We start from the raw sequence: 19,224 nt of genomic DNA, 5'->3' as shown, positions 1-19,224 counted from the left end.
TGGTTTACAACATTTTGGGCTCACTCAGGAGTGGGTGTTCAAGTGGGAAACAGAGACCTGTGAGTGACAGGGGTTAAGCTCTGCCTGTAGCTGGTGGTGTCTACAACCCGTGGTGAGGTCTTTCAGTGCATGTGGGCCTGCTCTTATATCCAGGGGCTTCTCTGTTCCCCTGCTCCTCTCCATCATCCCTGTCATGTTGCTCCTTTTCCTCCTTGTTTGGAGGAAGTTGAATCCACAGAGGACAGATGAGAGGCAGGAAGAGAGGAGAGAGAGAGAGAGAGAGTGGTGTGTGTGTGTGTGTGTGTGTGTGTGTGTGTGTGTGTGTGTGTGTGTGTGTGTGTGAGTGATAGCATCATGGTTAGGAACCCTCTGAAAAGTGACCCTGCAGGGCTGGGGGCAGTACCCCAAAGGTTAGTGGCTGGGGCAGAGCTGGAGAAAGTGAAGTTGTGGGTGGCCTTGAAGATGCCCCTTACTGGGGTCCCTCTCCCTTCCCACCTGATTTCCCCTCTGGTTTCTGGGTGGTTATCAGGGTGACCCAGATAGACACCAGCACAGACCACAGCACCCTCAGGTCTGATGCTGGGGTCAGGAGGGACCAAGCTGACCTGGGCCCAGAACACAAGCAAACCTGCATATGTGTGCACACAGAGACATGAGCTCACATGAACATGTGTGTATATGTGTGGGCTGCATCTCCCACGGTTATGTATTTCACGTGTATCTTGCATATCCCATGAATATGCTGCTTTAAGAACACAGGCATGGTTGTGCAGCTCAATATGCAGAGCTCAGTAAATTGAGGACATGGCAACTGCATACGTGCAAATCATGTGGTAAGCACACACATGGGTATAGACACATGCAAATAAACGCACATGACAATAGTGCACATGTGTCCATGCACACAGGTGACACATGTATAATGTTTACTCATGAAAAAGCATATAAAACCACAAGTATACACATAGGCCATGCATGGAACTATAAGGACAGATGGGCACATGCCAACCTAACCGACAGACACAGCCTGACCAATATGCCTGGTCGAATATGCCATAGCTATGCCTTTCTGCTCATATACATTGCTGGAGGTCAGGCTGACCTGGGAAACAGTCTACCAACTTCCCAGAGGAATGGAGGCACTAGGGAGGCACTGGGGAGGCACCGATTGGCCCTGATAACAACCCACACACATCCTGATGCTCATGAAATTGATAGATGCTTATGGTGCCCTCATAAACCCATATCTATGTCTGCTCTCCCACATCTGGGTCATCTGGGCCTGGTGGGCATGCCTTGTCTAGGGTGGCCTTGATCTGCTTGAATTATGTTACTTGTGTTATGTGAATTGTGTATCCCTTGCTATCTGTTTCCTGAGGCTGACTGAACAGCCTGACCCATGAGCATGGTGTCAGTGTCTATATAAACTCTGAGGTTTATATATATAAACTCCTAGGTTCAGTGCCTAACTATATCCTGCTGTGTCAGGAATGGTTGGACCCCAACATGCTGGCTTAATAAACCCCACTTGCTTTTCACATTGTCGTGTGAACTCTGTCTTATCACCAGGCTGCTAGAAACAAACCTAACAGAACACTGCACACACAGAGACACCTCATAAATGCACACTTGTGCCACACTTGCAAACATGTGTCCACCTGCACACACATACACACACTTCACACCTACATATACATTTGCTTGTGCACCTCTGTCCCCTCAAGGCCTTTGCTTCCCATTGGACCCCACACGCCTGAGTGCTTCCAACGATAGTGTCAACAAAGCAAACTACATCCCCAAACTACTGTGCTTTGATTTTAAGAAACATGAATCTTTATATTTTACATTGTTTACATTTTCTATTATACAATTATATCAAGTTTATAAGGGATCTCAAATATAAATGACTTCAAATTATTTTTATTTCCTGTGAATGACTTCAAATATATTCTTTTGTTAATGTTCAGCTAAATATTTTATTTTTTCTGTTTTTTTTTTTTTTGTTTTTGGGTCATATCTGGCTGTGCTCAGGGGTTACTCCTGGCTGTCTGCTCAGAAATAGCTCCTGGCAGGCACGGGGGACCATATGGGACACCGGGATTCGAACCAACCACCTTTGGTCCTGGATTGGCTGCTTGCAAGCAAACACCGCTGTGCTATCTCTCCGAGCCCTCAGCTAAATATTTTCATTCAATATAAATTGATACACTATTTATCAAAAGAACTAATACCGACCATATTTGTGCAAAGCAGCTCATGCTATAAATTTATCTATTTCTCAAAAAAGAGGCCTAACTAGCAGCAAAAACTCATGGGTAAACAGACCTGGAGGCTGATCAAACTGGGGTTCTCTAGGATGGGCGAGGAGCAAGCTCCTGACAGCTGAAGACCTGTCAGCTGCGTATATAGATACACCCTACACCTGCTTCTATGCCAGTGGCCCAGCTTCTCTTCTTTTCTACTCATCTCTGCAGATACCACTAGCCTAAAACCAAAACTCCATGTATGCTGGTTTTGTGGCTGACATCCTCAGGGATGGTTAGAGTCAGGGGAGGCTGCTTCATCCCCCAACCTCTCTGTCTCTACACTTCCAGAAGTCCTAGCAATCATATTCATTCATCACTGCTGTTGTCATGTAAGCTCAACAGCCCAGCCCCACAGATTCTCAAATTTCAGGGTTGCTTGGCCACATATGTGGCAGCACAATACCCCTATAATTTTAATATTGATTTCCAGTAGGAACCCACCAAATTAGATATTAAATTATAATAGAAGCCACATAAGATCAACAAATACAACAGAATGCTCAAGTAACAACAAACAGCTTAGTAAACTTTCAGACAATGACAGAACCACACCCTCACACGATATGACAATTTTCACCACTATTAAATTCTGCTTTTGCCAGATTATTCGATTAGCATTTAGTTGTGCCAAGTAGTATTAGATAAATTATTTGTACCTGTCAAGGTGGAGGCTTTGGAGGAAATTGGGAAACTGGTGACATGGGTGGGGGCAATTTTACACTGGTGTTGGGTTTGGTATTGGAATATAATTCACGAAAAGAACTCTACTATGTATGAGCAACTCTGTGAACCATCATGTATAACATGAAAACATTTAATTACAAAACATACCAATATGAAAATTGAAAAGGCAGTGAAGAGATATGAGACATGAGAGACTAAAATAAAAATAATATTGTTTCTCTTAATTGAGAAGAAATGCCAGAACAATATAACAGTTGTTTTTTTCTGTATAAAGAAAGAGTTTTTGTTGTTTGTCGGCTTTTTCTTTCTTATTACACCCAGTGGTGATCAGACCTGGTTCTGAACTCAGGAATTCCACCTGGCAGGGCTTTGAGGACCCTCTGGGATACCTGGGATAGAACCTGGATGCACTGAGTGAAAAGCCAGCACCCTTATGAAGGAACTCTCTTTCCAAGAGTGCAGAACATATACACAAGAATTGAATAGATAGGAGAGAAGGCCAGGACTGAGCCATGAGTTATTCCAGATCAGCACAACAAACTGAAGACTGCTCAGGGCTGGGGACTACATATCTGCTAAGCCTTATGTATGATTCCCATAACTGCATGAAGACAGTGACAAAAGGTAGAATTCTCTGAGTTCATCAGATGGACCCAAAGACCAGTGTGGCCTTGTTCACTCTGCCTGCCAGCTGCCACCCAGAGCTCACACAGTTCTTTCCCTGGCCCATGTCCTACTGCTCCCCCTTTTTTTTTGCCTGCATCCCTTCTTTTATTCCAGAGCTTTGCCTTTCTCTGGGCAGAGGGAGGAGGAGCAAATGCTGGACTCTCATGTTTCCACTGCTCCCCAACCTGACCTGGGCCTCACTGTTCCCTGGAACTTTCAGCTGTGATTCTGGAACTCTGCTCGGATTAATCTCCCTGCACTTCCATGTCTCACCCTTTCTAGGATTATTGCTCTAGGGACAGGCCCCACCACTATAGGCCAGTGAATTCCAGCACTCACCTCGTATACTGGGGTGATTCTCAGGGGGGATCCCTAGAGCTCCTGGTCCCTGGCCAGGCCTGACTCACATGAAAGACAGCAGAGGAGAAAGAGGAGCTCAACTGGCCATATCTCCTCCCCAGAGGTGCGGTAAGCACAGTCCTGCAGAAAGAACAGAGCCCCTCACCCTCCCATCCTCAGGTCTCGCTTGCTCTCACTGCTCTTGCTTATTCTCTCTTTCTTGTTTCTTCCTCTGTCACACCCCGCCCCTGCAGCACAAGAAGTGTGAGAGCAAGGGCCATTTTGTTTTGCTTTGTTTTGTTTAGTTTTGGGCCACATCCTGCATGCTCAGAGCTTACTCCTTGCTCTGCACTCAGAAATCACTCTGGCAAGCTTGAATGACCCTAAGGAATGCTGGTGATGAAATCTGGGTCAGCTGCAGGAAAGGCAAGCATCCTACACACTGCTAATGGCCCAGGCTGCAGATAAACATTTGGGTGGAAATTCCTGGGCACTGAGAAATGTAAGACCAGGGATCTATTTTTTAAGAAATGGCCTCTGTGACATTTCGAAGGAAGTACCAGGGCTCCTCCTGGGGCTGATAGGGTCTGCAGACTCTCCTTTCTGTGTGGTCTTTTGTCCTGGGGTGGGGGCAGAGGTGCTCTGCTCCAAGGGCAAGCGCCAACATAGTGACCTATCCAGGGGTTTCAGTGGAGATGGTCTTGGATTTTGTTTGTATATTTTGTTTTGTTTTGTTTTTGTAGTAGTCAGGACTACTGACTATGCACTCAAAAGCACTCCTGGAAGATTCAGAGGTCCTGAAGATTGAACCTGAGTTGGCAACATCTATTAAGAACCACCTACCAGCTGCATTTGTGCTATATTCATTCCTGGGGTGCAGATACTTTGAATTTAAGTAGCCAACAAAATTGAGGTGTCCTAGTGTAAATATCTAGGAGCACAGGTATTGTGTATGTAAATATTTTAGGGGATTATTATGTTACTGACCCTAACCTGATCGGTGATTGTGCCCTACCCTAGGGTGTGACCTGGCATTCTGCCCCCATCCTAGGGTAGTACCTGATTCTGCTTCCACCATTGGGTGGTATCTGATCCCACCATTGAGTGGTACCTGATTCTGGGGGATAAAAACAAGGGTCTATGGAAGGTGAGGGGCTTTTTGCTGGAACTGAGGCTGAGGCTTTGGACTTTAGTCTTGTCCACCGAATAAAGCTAATATTTTCACAAGCCTGACTGTCTGCGAGCTGTTTACCCACTGCTTCACCTCAGAACCGCCGGCTGGACAGGGTGGCAGACACTCGTGCTCCGAGCTGGAGGGGAAAGACCTCATCCTCCATCCCTCCATCAGTCAACCTCTTCAGGGGCTGACTTGCAACACACAGGGCCAAGAGTTTAAGGAAGAGCCTGGGAGTCAAACCCACGCTACAGAGAAAGAGGCTTTAGAGATGGGAGGTCCTGAAGGGAGATATTAGGGACAGTGGGAGGTTCATGTTGAGAACAGGTACAACAATCTCATTTCAGGGTGCTCTCGGGGTCTCCATCCTGATGTCCCTCAAAACATGTCTCGGATCCTTCCTGGAGAGGCCAGTGTATGCCCAATGGGGCCTTCTTGTCACTGTTTCCCCATATTGTCTTCCTGCCCCAGCCTGTCTTCACACTGTTTCCAGTGGGGCACAGAGGGCGGGACTGAAATGCAATTTTCTCCTCTGGTTTCAAGGCCACTTTTGAGTTTACTACACTCAGCCTGTGCCCCATGGGAGATGAAATTCCTTAGGGACACATGACCCCCTCAGGCCTCAGCAGGAAGAGCATTGGGGTGCATGGGTTCAGTCAGTAGGTTCAGGAACATATTGGCTGCAGGGGCTTCATGTGGTGAGAAGCCCTGGAGTTGGGGCTGAAACTTGGGCATGTGAGCACAGGTACCCTCATTCCCTCGGGGCCCCCAACTGAGAAGACATCTGCACAGACAGGGTCCCCCAGGTCCTCCACACTTGTATGGAGTGTGTGAATATGTGAGGTTGTGTAACTGAGTGTATGTGAGTGTATGTTTATGAACTGTGTTATGTGCTGTCTCTGGGTAGATATGGTAGTGTGCGCACATGTGTACTCACATCTGTACTGAATGTGTAGTGTGTCATGTGTGAGGCTGTATGTGTACAAGAGCAGACAAGCCCTTCCAGACACTCTTCCCAGATATGATCCCCTCAGACACTCTCATCAGATATGATCCTCACAGATTCTCCTTAGATATCTCAGCTATCTTAACTTTAGATACACCCTCCTGAGGAATATTCCCCTCACTCTCCTCAGATACATAATCCTCAGACACTCTTCTTAGATATGATCCTCTCAGACACCCTCCTCTGAATGCACTTGAGTGCAGTGGTAAAGAAGATGAGGACATGGGCCCGGAGAGATAGCACAGCGGCGTTTGCCTTGCAAGCAGCCGATCCAGGACCAAAGGTGGTTGGTTCGAATCCCGGTGTCCCATATGGTCCCCCGTGCCTGCCAGAAGCTATTTCTGAGCAGACAGCCAGGAGTAACCCCTGAGCAAGGCCGGGTGTGGCCCAAAAACAAAAACAAAAAAAACAAAACAAACAAACAAAAAAAAAAAGGTGAGGACATTTAGGAGGCTAAAGCCTGTGTTTTCCTGGGCCAGTTTGCATGGATAGGTGATGGGAGCCCCTTAGAACAGGCAGAAAACTTAGCTAAAAAGCAGGGCCTTGTGACAAACACATAGCTAAAAAGCAGGGCCTTGTGACAAGCAGGGAACTATGCTAAAAGCAGGCAGCCCTGAGAAATAAATGTAAGCATTTAAGATTTAAGGCTTGCACAGAAACAAAGAAGGCCCAGAATTTTGGTCCTGGGAAATCGAGTCTAAATTATGAGGTCCCTGTTATCTGTACATTCTGACCTGCCTGAGGTGGGTTCCATTCTCAGTGCACCCCTGATCTGATGGAGACAGATCCCATTAGTTGTCCATTCCATCCTACTTGCTGATGGGTCCTGTTATCTGGACAATCTGGCCTGTTCAATGTATCTATTTCCTATCAACATATTTCTGAGCAGAACTGTGGCCCCCAAAAGTATATAAGCTGGGCCTTGAGTTTCAATAAACGAAATTGGATTTGGATCTGAAATCCTTTTCCCACTCTTGTCTGTCTCTGTGTCTGTCTTTGTCTTTGTGTTTGCGAGATCTCCCTTCAAGAAAGAATAACCACATCTTAATTGTTGTCCCTGCAGGCAGGACACCCACAGAAAGGCAGATTCTGATTCCCCAGCAATTACACATTTGCACCCCATGGGTGGATATGTGCCCATTTGTGTGGGGGAACCCTGTCAACAGCACAAGCTCTCAATGGATGAAGAGGGCAGACTTGCAGTGGCCACAGAACACTGGGTCAGAGGTACTGACCTGGGCATATTGCAGGGGATTTTCACAACTGTGTGTAATTGAAACATGGGGGGAAAATGAGGCAGGAAGTGGCTTGGATACTTGAGTCTGACTAGGAAAGACCTTGTGTGTCCTGGGGATCTTGGCACCCCAGAAAACTCCTCTCTGTTTCTGACTGTGCATATCCCCTGAATCATTTCCTCCCTACCACTGGCTCTGGGTGGATCCTGGAGTAAGACTGGAGGGGCTGAGATAGTGGGGACTAGAGACAGATGAGGGGCCCTGAAAAGAGATGAGAGACCCTAGGAGGTACTGAGATGGAGCACTGGTCTCTGGCCATTGAGGAAGCACATGACTAGATATAGGATTTTCATGGTCTAAGAGGTAATCACCCCTTAAGAGCTGATAAGGGATAGAGCTTAGTCAGGCCAGTGAGGCTGACACCAAAGATCTGTCCAGACGGGAGCCTCCAAGTGCCCTCAATAGGTGATTCGACCCAGACTGGCCTAGGGTACGGGGAAAGTGGCCTTGGGAGGCACCCCATTTCTTGTCCTTGTTCTGAGTCATATCTACTTCCAACTCCTGGTCTTAGGGCTGTGTGGGGCATGCTGGGAGTTGCTCTCTGGCGGTTTGGCCTTGAAGGGGCCCCTACTAAACAGGCTGAGAACCAGTGTCTCCCAACCACTAAGCAGTGGTGTCCCCACTCAGCAGTGCCCAGCCCCAATATCCAACCACTGACATCTCGAAGTTGGCCAATAGCTCAGTGGGCAGACACTGGCCATGCATGTGTGAGGCCTGAGTTCAGACTCAACACTGAAGAACACATAGATCTCTCTCTCTCTCTCTCTCTCTCTCTCTCTCTCTCTCTCTCTCTCTCTCTCTCTCTCTCTCTCTCTCTCTCTCTCTCTCTCTCTCTCTCTCTCTCATTTATGGATCACACACAGGGTGCAGGTTTTTATGGGATAAGGGATCAATCCTGAGTCGGTCATGTGCAAGGTCAGGGCACCTTCCCGCTGAAATATTGCTCTGGCCCTTAGTGTTCATTTTCCAGCCAACACACCAGGAAGAAAATAAACAGGCATCACTGTCATTATTCTAATCATTATTGAGGTCCTGTAGACAAGAGCATTCTCCTAGGATGAGGGTCAGATATGGGGAGTCCCCTGTCAAACTCCCAGAAGCCCCCTAAACCCAGAGTAGAGGTCACGCTGGGATGAGGGCTAGGGAGGATTCAGAGCCTGGCCTTGAGCCTCCTGATGCTGCTGTACTCGGTGGCCACCTCAGGGTTCCTGCTGGCATGAGGGAGGTTCTGGGGGGTTATGTTGGCATTAGTGGACTTAGTGGCACAGGGGCGCAGAGTCAGATGCGCATAGCAGACTTCCTCCTCCTCCTGGGTGTCCTGAAAGACAGGCAGTATTGAGGGGCATCTGCAGAGTTCTTCAGACCCCCGTATCCCCTCTGTACTCTCTTAGGCACTCTGAGCTCCCCCAGGTCCTCTAGACCCTAGGTACAAGGCTGTTGGGTCCCCAGCTCCTGCCACTGTACAAGAACCACATTTGACTGTCTGGGTGACTGAGCTGAGCCCTAATGTGGGGTCAATGCCAAGTGAGGGGATGTTGGGTGACCCCACACTCCATGGCTGCGTCCTGGCCTGGCCCCTTCTACCTCTCTTGCCTGCCTCTCCTAGTCCCATTGTTTCTGGACCATTCCAGATACCCGTCTCACCCACCCTCCCAGGACAAAGGCTCATAGTTCCAGTGCTGTGTCCTGGGGCTTCAGGCATCAGAAGAGGGGGCTGGGAAAGAGGCAGGTGGTGTCTCAGGTATGACCTTGGGACTCTTACCAGTTTTGGGGAAACCCCAGCAGCTGAAAGACAAAAAGAAGCATCAGACACCATGTTCCCAGTGGGGATTGAGGCTCAAGGGCATGAGCAGCTGCATGGCATGCTGAAGCCCAGAGTCAATTTCCTGCACTGGGGTCTCCCAAACACTGCTGGAGTGGCCTTGGTGGCCTCCAGCACCAGCGAACTGAAACAGCACTGGGCTGAGTATCACCAGAAATGATCTGGGGCTCTGAGCAGTGCTGGGAGGGAGGGAAGGAAAGAAAGAAGTAAACCCACTGTGCTCGTACATTCCACACAACCCTATCTGTGCACCTATGTCTGGTGTGCTTATTCATATGTGTATATAATTGTTAGCTGTGCTCATGAACATACATATACTTGTGTCTCTTCATACATGTGCATATGTCTATGTGTGTGCTTATCACACATTATTTGTACATATTCAGTTGCCATGTTCTTGGTTTACTGAGCACTGCATATTGGACTGCACAACCATGCCTGTGTTCTTAAAGCAGTACATTCATTCACAGAGAGTGCATAGATACATATGAACTGCATGACTGGGGGAGATGCAGTCTACGCAAGTACACATATGTTCATGTGAGCTCACGTGTCTGTGTGCACACACATGCAGGTTTGCTTGTGTTCTGGACCCAGGCCAGCTTGGTTCCTCCTGACCCCAGCGTTTGACCTGAGGGTGCTGTGGGCTGTGTTGGTGTCTGTCTGGGTTACCCCTAGAACCACCCAGAAACCAGAGGGGAAATGAGGTGGGTAGGGAGATTTGAGCCTAGGAGCTTCTCCCAGGCCACCTGCTGCTTTACTCCCTCCAGCTCTGCTTGCACTGCTGACTTTTGGGGTGGTTCCTCCACTCCTGTGAATCACTGGTCAGAGGGTCCCAGACCACGATGCCATCAGACCCTCACTCTCCCCTCCTCCCGCATCTCACCTGTCTTCTGTGTTTTCAGCTTCCTCCAAACAAGCAGCATGGCCAAGAGCAGGGAAAGTGGTAATAACGCAAGGCTGATGAAGAGGAGTATGAGGACAGGGTGGCTCCTGGAAATAAGAGCAGACCCCCATGCACTGGGAGGCCCCACCCCAAGCTGAAGACATCTGACAGCTACAGGCAGGGCCTCACCCTTGTAACCCCCAGGCCTCTGGTTTCCAATGGAATCTCCACTACCATGTGCAAGAAAAGATGGTGTCAACAAAGCAGAAAAGAGGGTACAGGAAAGAGGAGAGGAGAGGATGGGACTGGAGGTGGAGGAGGGAAGAGAAGTAGAGGGACAGGAGGCAAGAGAGCAGTGAAAGAAAGAGGAGGGGAGAAGAGAGGAGGGAGGAGGACAAAAGTCAAGCAAGTTGGAGACCGGCTCTTACTTGGGGTCTAGAGGAAGGCACTCTCACTGCTCCGACCATGCCTTGGTTTCAGACCCAGGGATCTGGGCTAAGAAAGAAATGGGGGCCCTACTAGCCTCCAGAGAAACACAAGGGACAATAGCAGTTCTGGCCTCTCTGGGTCATTCCATGGAGCAATGGGCAGAGGAACCCCAGCAGAGATCTGGGCATCAGAGCTGCTTCCTTGGTGCTGGAGGGGCGAGCGGTCACACTGGGGGAGTGTGTGGTCTTTTCTGGGGTAGCTGCTTCTGTGGATGTCCTTGTGGTGGTGGTCATGATGGTGGTCGTGGTGGTCGTTGTCATGGTTGTGATAGTGACAGTGGTGGTTGTGGTGGTCATGATGGTCAGTGCTGGACAGACCGGATAGGACATCCCGAGGGCGAGAGGATGAGAAGCTCAGGCTTGGGCAGCTGGAACTCGCTGGGCTTTTCCCTTCTTGTGGCTCAGCCTCCCCAATGTCACCTCCCCATATCCCCCACCCCTAAGAGGAAGCAATGGGTGGTCCTGGACTGCTCTGTCATTAGGAACTCTGAGTTGGGGGCCCATGGTTGGGAGAGCCTCCCTTGGGAGTTGCTGTCAACTCCTGTCAGGAGAAGTTCATGCAGGGTCAGGGCCCAAACACCCCACAGGGCCTTCGTGCTCCCCACCTCCACCCAGTCTCAGACGGGGGCTCTGTGTCCCGCAAAAAAAGTCCAGGACCTGGAGTGCTGGGACAGTCTGGCTGGGACCCATCAGGCTCCCCTGGACTCAGGCCCTGCAGTGAAACCCTTAAGGATGGAACCTCCTCAGATCCGGGTCCCCAAATGACCCCTATTCTGATGTATCAGCCTTTGCTCCTGTCCTTTGCTGGGAGAGAATTCCGGCCAGCCGCTTTCTCTTAACCGGAACAGAAGGCAAAAGCAGCTACAAATAATTCGCGAGTGTTAAGCTCTTTTGTGAACACCTAGAAAATTAATCCGTAGAAGTTAATAATAAAAGCTCAAGCTGAATTCCTGTCAAGAGGTTTATTGAGAGAATAAGCAAAGCTTTTATAGCCTGTTTCAGTGGGAGGAGCAAAAACACAGGATTGAAACTTAAACCAATCAGATTTGTACAGGTACAACGATTTTTAACCAATGGGAGCAGACACATTTTGATGGCGGGAAGGATAAGGAGAAACCTGGCAGGATGGGGGGAGGGGAAGCAAATCCTTAATAGATTCTAACAGTTTAAACCTTACAAAAATCTATTTATGACTATGCTTGAGAGCAGTTACAAAAACAGATTCCATGGAAAGATTAAGTTACCTAGTTAAGCCAGGTTCTCTGTGGTGAGCTAAGTTTATTTGCAGGGTTCTTTTGGCTCAGGGCTATGCAAACTTTTGGCTTGAATCAGGCAGCGGTGAAAAATCCATACAAAGTTCCTTTAAACATGTGGGTACTCGGTCGCCCACATCTCCCCCTGTTTAGTATACAATATGGAAGGGACAGATGTGCCTCGGTGGACTGGCCACACTGGGTGAAGAGGTGTGGGGCTTCCAGTCACCGCATCTGCTACCCTTGAGTCAGTCGTTTCCAAAGCTTGGCAAGGCGCGAGCGCACAGATTGAGGTCTATGCGCCAGCTCCTCGATTACTTCAAACTTAAGTGGTGGAGAGTTGGCAGGAGGGGAGATGTCAGGCGTCAGCTGGTCTTCTGAGGTGCATAGCTGTTGGTATAAAACTTTTGAGTCCTTTCTGGTTGCTTCACCCACTTGATTTTTCACGAAGGTGGTGAGTTTGCGAAAAGCCCAAGGACCAAAAGAAACTAGCAACATGAAGCCAATGAAGGGTCCCAAAAAAGCTGGGAGCACTGTAGTTATCCATGGAGTGGTAGAAAACCAATTTTTGTACCAGCTCTCACTCTGCTCTAAATCTTTTTGTTTATTTACTAAATCATCCTCTATACGTTGAATGCTGTCTCTAAGTAAACCTGTTTCATCCTTAAAAACACAACATTCTTCTTTAGGAGCTACACAGATTCCCCCTTTCTTCAAAAAAAAGGAAACCAAATTAAACCATGGTGGTTTTGCTGCACTATTTTTGCTAGGGATTTAACAATGTGCTTTAAGTGTTGTAAACTTAGTTTAAGTTTGGAAACATTATTAACAACAGTTATACTTAAGGCATTGACAGATTTTAGAGTATGAATTAATGAATAAATTATTGTGCCAGCACCAATAATACCCAGGCCCATTAATAAGGCAAGGGTAAGAGCAGTAGCTGGCTGTTTCCTGCGGAGGGAGAGAGACAGAGTTATTTTTAAGGGGTAATAAATTAGTTTCAGGTGTAACAGTTAATTTAGGCATTAAAACAACTAAAACACAGTAGTTTTAGGACTGAAAAAACAAATGTGAAACAATGTGGGGAGATAAACCAGTAGAACAGGCAAGAAACGTTAAATTGGGGGCAATCATGAACTGAAAGGAGGAATTAATGACAAGAATTTGATTACAATTTTCAATATTGGGTACCAAAAGGCAAAGTCCAAGTTTTACCACCTGTTACAAGGTGATGCTGAAGTGAGGCTTGGGGCTGGATCGCAGAGCGAAGGGGTTAGAGACAGGCAGGGGGTTACCAAAGCAGAAGGGCGGTTGAGATGAATAGCAGATAGGCTGGGTCAGTGATGGTGGAGGCGTTGACCATTTGTAGGATGAGGTTCGAGGTGAATAGCAGGTACCGAAGGCGTCTGCGTTTGGACGGAGGGCGGAAGCGTTGATTATGACAAGGATGAGCTGAGAAGAGGAGGGGGTCCCGAGGACAGCATGGGCTGGAAGGGTGGGGAAGCCGGCAGAGTTTTGAAGAGCCGAGGGTATGGGAGAGGTTGAGCTGACATTGCCAAGGGAGTTGGCTATGTTTTCGGCACCATTGTAGAAGGAGAAGGGAAGGAACTAGAGGTGTTGTCATTGTCTTGCAAGGAAGAGTGAAGTGAAGCAAACAAATTAATGAAGCCTTGGTTTGAAGGGGGTGGTTGGTGGCAGCCAGGCAGAGTACCATTCAGCATTGTGAAAGGTGGAGTCAGTCAGCAACAGGTTTGCAGGGATGGTAGCCAGCAGGAGAGGTGGCAGGCTGTTTTGAAGTGAATGAAGAGAGGACTGCAGGAGGCTAAGGAAACTGCTTGGCAGGAGGCAAAAATGGTTATTTTTGAATGCCACTGGAATGCCTTATGACTACTGTTGGACTTTAGCACACAAAAAAAAATTTTATAATTAATGATAGCCAATTGTTTAAAAACCTTTAAACTGAACTTAAATGATTTCTTTTAAACTTTTTAGTTATTATTTTAAAGCTAGATGCTTCTTTTTGTAGCCACATTTGGCCTTATTGTATTGGCCTTAACTATACATAGCAGAAAAACTGGGGATTGCAAAGTTCAAAAATTCTCCAGGAAAAAGTTATTCCTGATGGCCATTTGAGAAATTTTTGAGGTTTACCATCCCCTATCTTTTTTGCCATGCTGATAGAACAAAGCTAGCTTAGCACAGGATTTTTAGCATGATTTCACAGTTTATAGATGACTAGACTAAGCTAGGTAAAAAATTAATTGAAATTTTAAAAATGGATAAGACTATAAAAATTGTATTTATAGAAATGCAAAAACAACAAATAGACAGACAGAACAAACAAGAAACACAACATTGTGGCCACTTTCACTGATAACACGCACACCTGAACAAAAGGATTGAATGAAAACTTGCATTAGAAAAATGGACAAGCGCTTTTAAAGTATTTAGCCGGCATATTTGTGAGAGAAAAGAAGAAGGAAAAAAAATTATTTTAATGTAGCTGGAATGGAACTGCTGAAAATAAATTTTAAGGTTGGCTTTAACACAAAACATTTTTTAAAACAATTTAAATTTGAAGTTTAAAACATGAAGTAAAATGTTAGCAGTTAAAAAAAATTTTTTTTTTTTTTTTTTTTTTTTTTTTTTTTTTTTTTTTTTTTTTTGTTAAGTGACATGGTTAGGGGAGCGCTGAAGAAGGAGTTTCCACGCTGAAGTATATTATTTGCTGAAAATGAACAGGTTTGTTATAAATTGGTTTCACAGTAGAATAGTAAGACAGCTGTAATAAAGTGTTAAAATTTTTATGATTAAAGACGAGAGCATGAACTATGATTATTAAAGGTATAAAAAACTGACTTTAAAAAACAACTGTTTGTACTTTGAAGATTTTAAGTGAATAATTTGTAAAAATTATATACCAAATTAACAAGATGTGTAGACATTATAAAATATAGTTAAAGACATTTGATGCATTTTTACACCTAGAACTGAAGACCAAAATTATTTTTAGTACTTGTGAATTTGCTTATAAAATTTAGGTACCTTTATAATGCTAATTAACAATATTATTTTAAAAAAGGCTAACCAGAACATGAACAGAGACAATTTAAGATTAAACTTGGAGAATGCAAAATTATTTGTACTTACCTTTGAGTTTAAATTTAAGCTTGAAATTGAGAAAAGGGATAAGGCTACTTAAGGTTTAAGTTTTTTAAATGGCAATGCTATTTTGCTATATTTATTATGCATTTAAAAGAACTTAGGCTTAGTTTAGAGTTTTGGAATGTTTACACACTATTGTTAAGGAAAGCTGACCAACTTATTTTGCTTACTTGTATTATTTTAGTTGTTAAAAAATTAACTTTATAAACATGTGCAGTAATTTTAACAAAGGAGTTTTGCTCTTTTTTCAATGCAGAGGTAAGAAAGACACCTGTGTTATATTTACAAATTATTCCTTAAAAACAAAGTTAAAAATGTTACAAAATGTTATTTGACTATTAGATTTGAATAGCAGACATGGAGAGGAAAGAGCAATTAAAAAGACAAAATATAAGAAATATTTAAATGCAGATTAAGGAGCCTAAGCTACTAAAAAATGCCCATGACATGAACTATTTTACAAACTTTATATACTTTTAAGATTAAAAATAATTTTTAATAGAAATATAAGATTTAAACTTTAATACTTGTGTGTTTGTTTAAGTTTTAAAACACGAAAAGGTTTTTTATTTACTGATAATTTGTTATTACAAGTAACTGAATTATGACCTTGCTTTAAAATTTTTGAGAGGCATGAACAAAGGGTGTTTATTGCTGTTAGTTGATTTTGTTTTTTTTTTTTTTTGATTTTTTTTTTTTTTTTTTTTTTTTTTTTTTTTTTTTTTTTTATGTTTTGCACCTTAGCTACACAGAAACCTACAGTTTTTAAAACAGGTACAAAGTATACCACATATACGCCACCTTTGCATAGGTTAAATAACTTATTATGACATTTTTTAACACATATAAGACTTTTTAATTTCACCAACTGTGGCCTTTATCTTTAGAAAAACATTTTAACTTAGGCATTTCGACTTAGGAGAAAGGAAAGCTTGTAAGGGATGGAAGGAGGAGGGGGGGAGGACCGTTCTGCTCGCTTAAATCTTTGAAGCAGCCTGAAGTTTTTGTAGGCAACGGCCACTGGCTAACCCAGACAGGTGTGTTTGAACACCAGGTAATTTATTTTGCTTGGGGGTAGGTTAAAAAGCCGGAAAAGCGTGTGAATAGCCTAATTTTAGGCGTTCAGGAATGGGGGCGGGCTAGAACCGGTCACAGCTTCTAGCTCGCCGGCATTCTGCCCCGCGGGGGGCTGTGGGGGGTGCAGGCATAGAGAAGGGAGTGGCAGCGGGAGTTAGTAGAAGTTGGTTGCTGTGACACAGACCTGGAGAGTGACTCAGGCACAGAGTTGCTGACAAGCTGGGATTTGGAAAATGTGTGTTGTTTTTATAAGAGTTTAGAGACTGGGATATTTGCCCGCCCGCCGGCTGGCTAGAGATTAACAGCGCGGGGGGGAAAAAAAAAAGCGGCGAAATTTTGGCCCGCCCGCCGGCTAGAGCTGTTCAGGGAAAAAGGCGGCGGTTTTAACAGGATTAGCACAGAGGTTGAAGCAGCAGAAGTGAAGATAAAGGGTTAAAGGAGGGAGGGAACTGAGAGATTTAAAGCGACAGGAACCTGAAAACTAGATTTTTGGTAAACATCATAAACAAAACATTAAGAAATTACAAATATATTTTTTGGTAACTTCTATGTGCCTGCGTTTTAATGCAGACTGAATATTAAGCACTGAATTTGGCTTCTGTGCTTGAGGGGGGCTGCCCATAAAAAAGCACAGGAGTCCCAAAGCCAATTGCGGGACGATAGGTCGGCACAAAAATAAATGTGTGCACACATAAGAAAGGCTGACTTACGCAGCGTCACTCCGGATGGGAGTTTACCCGACGTCTTACCACGTTAGCTCCTGGATTCGCCTGCCTCCAGCCGACGGGATGATCACATAGGATTCAAAACACACACGTGGGGCGCCATTTTGTATCAGCCTTTGCTCCTGTCCTTTGCTGGGAGAGAATTCCGGCCAGCCGCTTTCTCTTAACCGGAACAGAAGGCAAAAGCAGCTACAAATAATTCGCGAGTGTTAAGCTCTTTTGTGAACACCTAGAAAATTAATCCGTAGAAGTTAATAATAAAAGCTCAAGCTGAATTCCTGTCAAGAGGTTTATTGAGAGAATAAGCAAAGCTTTTATAGCCTGTTTCAGTGGGAGGAGCAAAAACACAGGATTGAAACTTAAACCAATCAGATTTGTACAGGTACAACGATTTTTAACCAATGGGAGCAGACACATTTTGATGGCGGGAAGGATAAGGAGAAACCTGGCAGGATGGGGGGAGGGGAAGCAAATCCTTAATAGATTCTAACAGTTTAAACCTTACAAAAATCTATTTATGACTATGCTTGAGAGCAGTTACAAAAACAGATTCCATGGAAAGATTAAGTTACCTAGTTAAGCCAGGTTCTCTGTGGTGAGCTAAGTTTATTTGCAGGGTTCTTTTGGCTCAGGGCTATGCAAACTTTTGGCTTGAATCAGGCAGCGGTGAAAAATCCATACAAAGTTCCTTTAAACATGTGGGTACTCGGTCGCCCACATTCTGAGGTCCTTTTCCTGTTCCCTTTGTGTAGTATTCCAGGGGAAGTCACTGAAGTCATGCAGGGCAGAGACGTCCCCCCAGAAAGTCCTGGGACTTCTACCCATGGGGTTTCCTGGGTCTCTGAGCCTATCTTGAGCTTCTTCTGGTCTCTGGGGTGTGGCTCAGCCCTAAACTGTGCAGAGAAAGTGAGGATCCCAGAAAAGTTGTCCTATCTGGGGGTCCAGGAGTCCCAGATCATCAGGAAGAGGCCCCCAAAGGGCACCTAGGTCAGGAGATCAATATACAACCCCCAGGACAGTCCCCTAAGAGTGATAAAGGATGGGGCAGGGAGCTGGGAGCAGCCCTGGGAGCAGCGCTTGCAGACACGAGACACAGGCAATCACCTACCTGGGTCTATGGACACTTCGATGGAGACCCACAGATTAACTCCACGTTTTTTAATCCCACACCAGTACACATCCATGTCATCGAATCTGAGCTTCTCCATGGTCACAGTGAACTTGTGCTCTCTCTGGATATCCCTGATGGTCATACGGTCCTTCTTTACCACTTGCTCTGTTCCAGAGGTTTCTCCCAGCATCCTGCAGGAACTCTGGGCTTTCCCTCGACACCACCACTTCCGGTACCTCTTAAACTCAGCTTCATAGTTACAGGTTATGGTCAAGTGCCCTCCAACAAAGCTGCTCACTTTTTTGGGTCCCCGGATGGCAGTTGAGCCTGTAAATAGAGACATGGGCATGCCTCCTCCCTTCTGAGGGCAGTGCCAACACTCTGGCATCAGGATTTTCTCCTACTCTGTCCTCCTGGGAAGACTCTTAGAGCCAGAGTCCCTCCCCTTACGCAGTCTGCCCCTCTATCTTTTCCAATCTTCCCAGAACCCCACATCAGCCTTAGAGATATGAGACTGACACTGAGCAGAAATAGCTCCCTTCCTTCCAGTATCCCAGACCCTCACAGCAGAATGCTTCACCCTGTCTCTTAGCGACCCCTCAGGCAGTGGAAGTCTTATGGGGGCTAGGCTCCCACAGTGTCTGAAGGATGCAGGATGATGGGTGACAGCTGTGGAGACAGTTGGGGTGACAGATGATGCTTTTGCTTGAGTGACAGCAGTTCCAGTGGCTGTATTCACATTCTAATGGTCATGACACCTTTTCCTGGGGTGGGAACAAGCCCCCTTTTGCTTATTGAAGTTCCCCAGTGCCATGTTGTCCACTGTTCTTGTGTGCTGTGAATCCACATCCCACAGAGCTGTTATTTCCCACAGAATCTCTTGGATTCTCAACAAGCATCTATGGGAGAGACTCAGAGAGTTTCTACCGACACCTGGATCCCTCCTTGTGCTGATGTTCACCAGTTCTGCAGCTTTGCAGGAAGTGACCTCACACTGTCCTGCTCACCAGCTACCGGCAGTGTCAGTGCTTCAAGCCTTGGATTATGAGTCTTGTCTTCTTTCTCTTCATCTGTGGGTAGTATCTGGATTGCTTCAACACTTTAGCTAATGGCACGAATGCTGCTGGAAACATTGCTGTTGTAGTTTGCACATGGGGATATTTCTCTCAGAATCCACTTCTCTAGGACACTGTTATAGTAATATTGCTGGGTCACATGTGGGTA

At 45.8% G+C, this 19,224-nt stretch overlaps 2 protein-coding genes across 5 annotated transcripts in view; both read left to right on the top strand.

Moving 5' to 3' along the window:
• Positions 1-19,224, top strand: part of FADS6 (fatty acid desaturase 6) — a 1,183,177-nt gene that overhangs the window by 273,520 nt on the left and 890,433 nt on the right. The gene's annotated exons all lie outside the window — the stretch shown is intronic.
• Positions 1-19,224, top strand: part of HID1 (HID1 domain containing) — a 994,098-nt gene that overhangs the window by 336,251 nt on the left and 638,623 nt on the right. The gene's annotated exons all lie outside the window — the stretch shown is intronic.

Source organism: Suncus etruscus, chromosome 1 (assembly GCF_024139225.1).
Source record: "Suncus etruscus isolate mSunEtr1 chromosome 1, mSunEtr1.pri.cur, whole genome shotgun sequence".
Classification (NCBI taxonomy): Eukaryota; Metazoa; Chordata; class Mammalia; order Eulipotyphla; family Soricidae; genus Suncus; species Suncus etruscus.
This window is presented reverse-complemented; position numbering and strand designations above follow the sequence as displayed.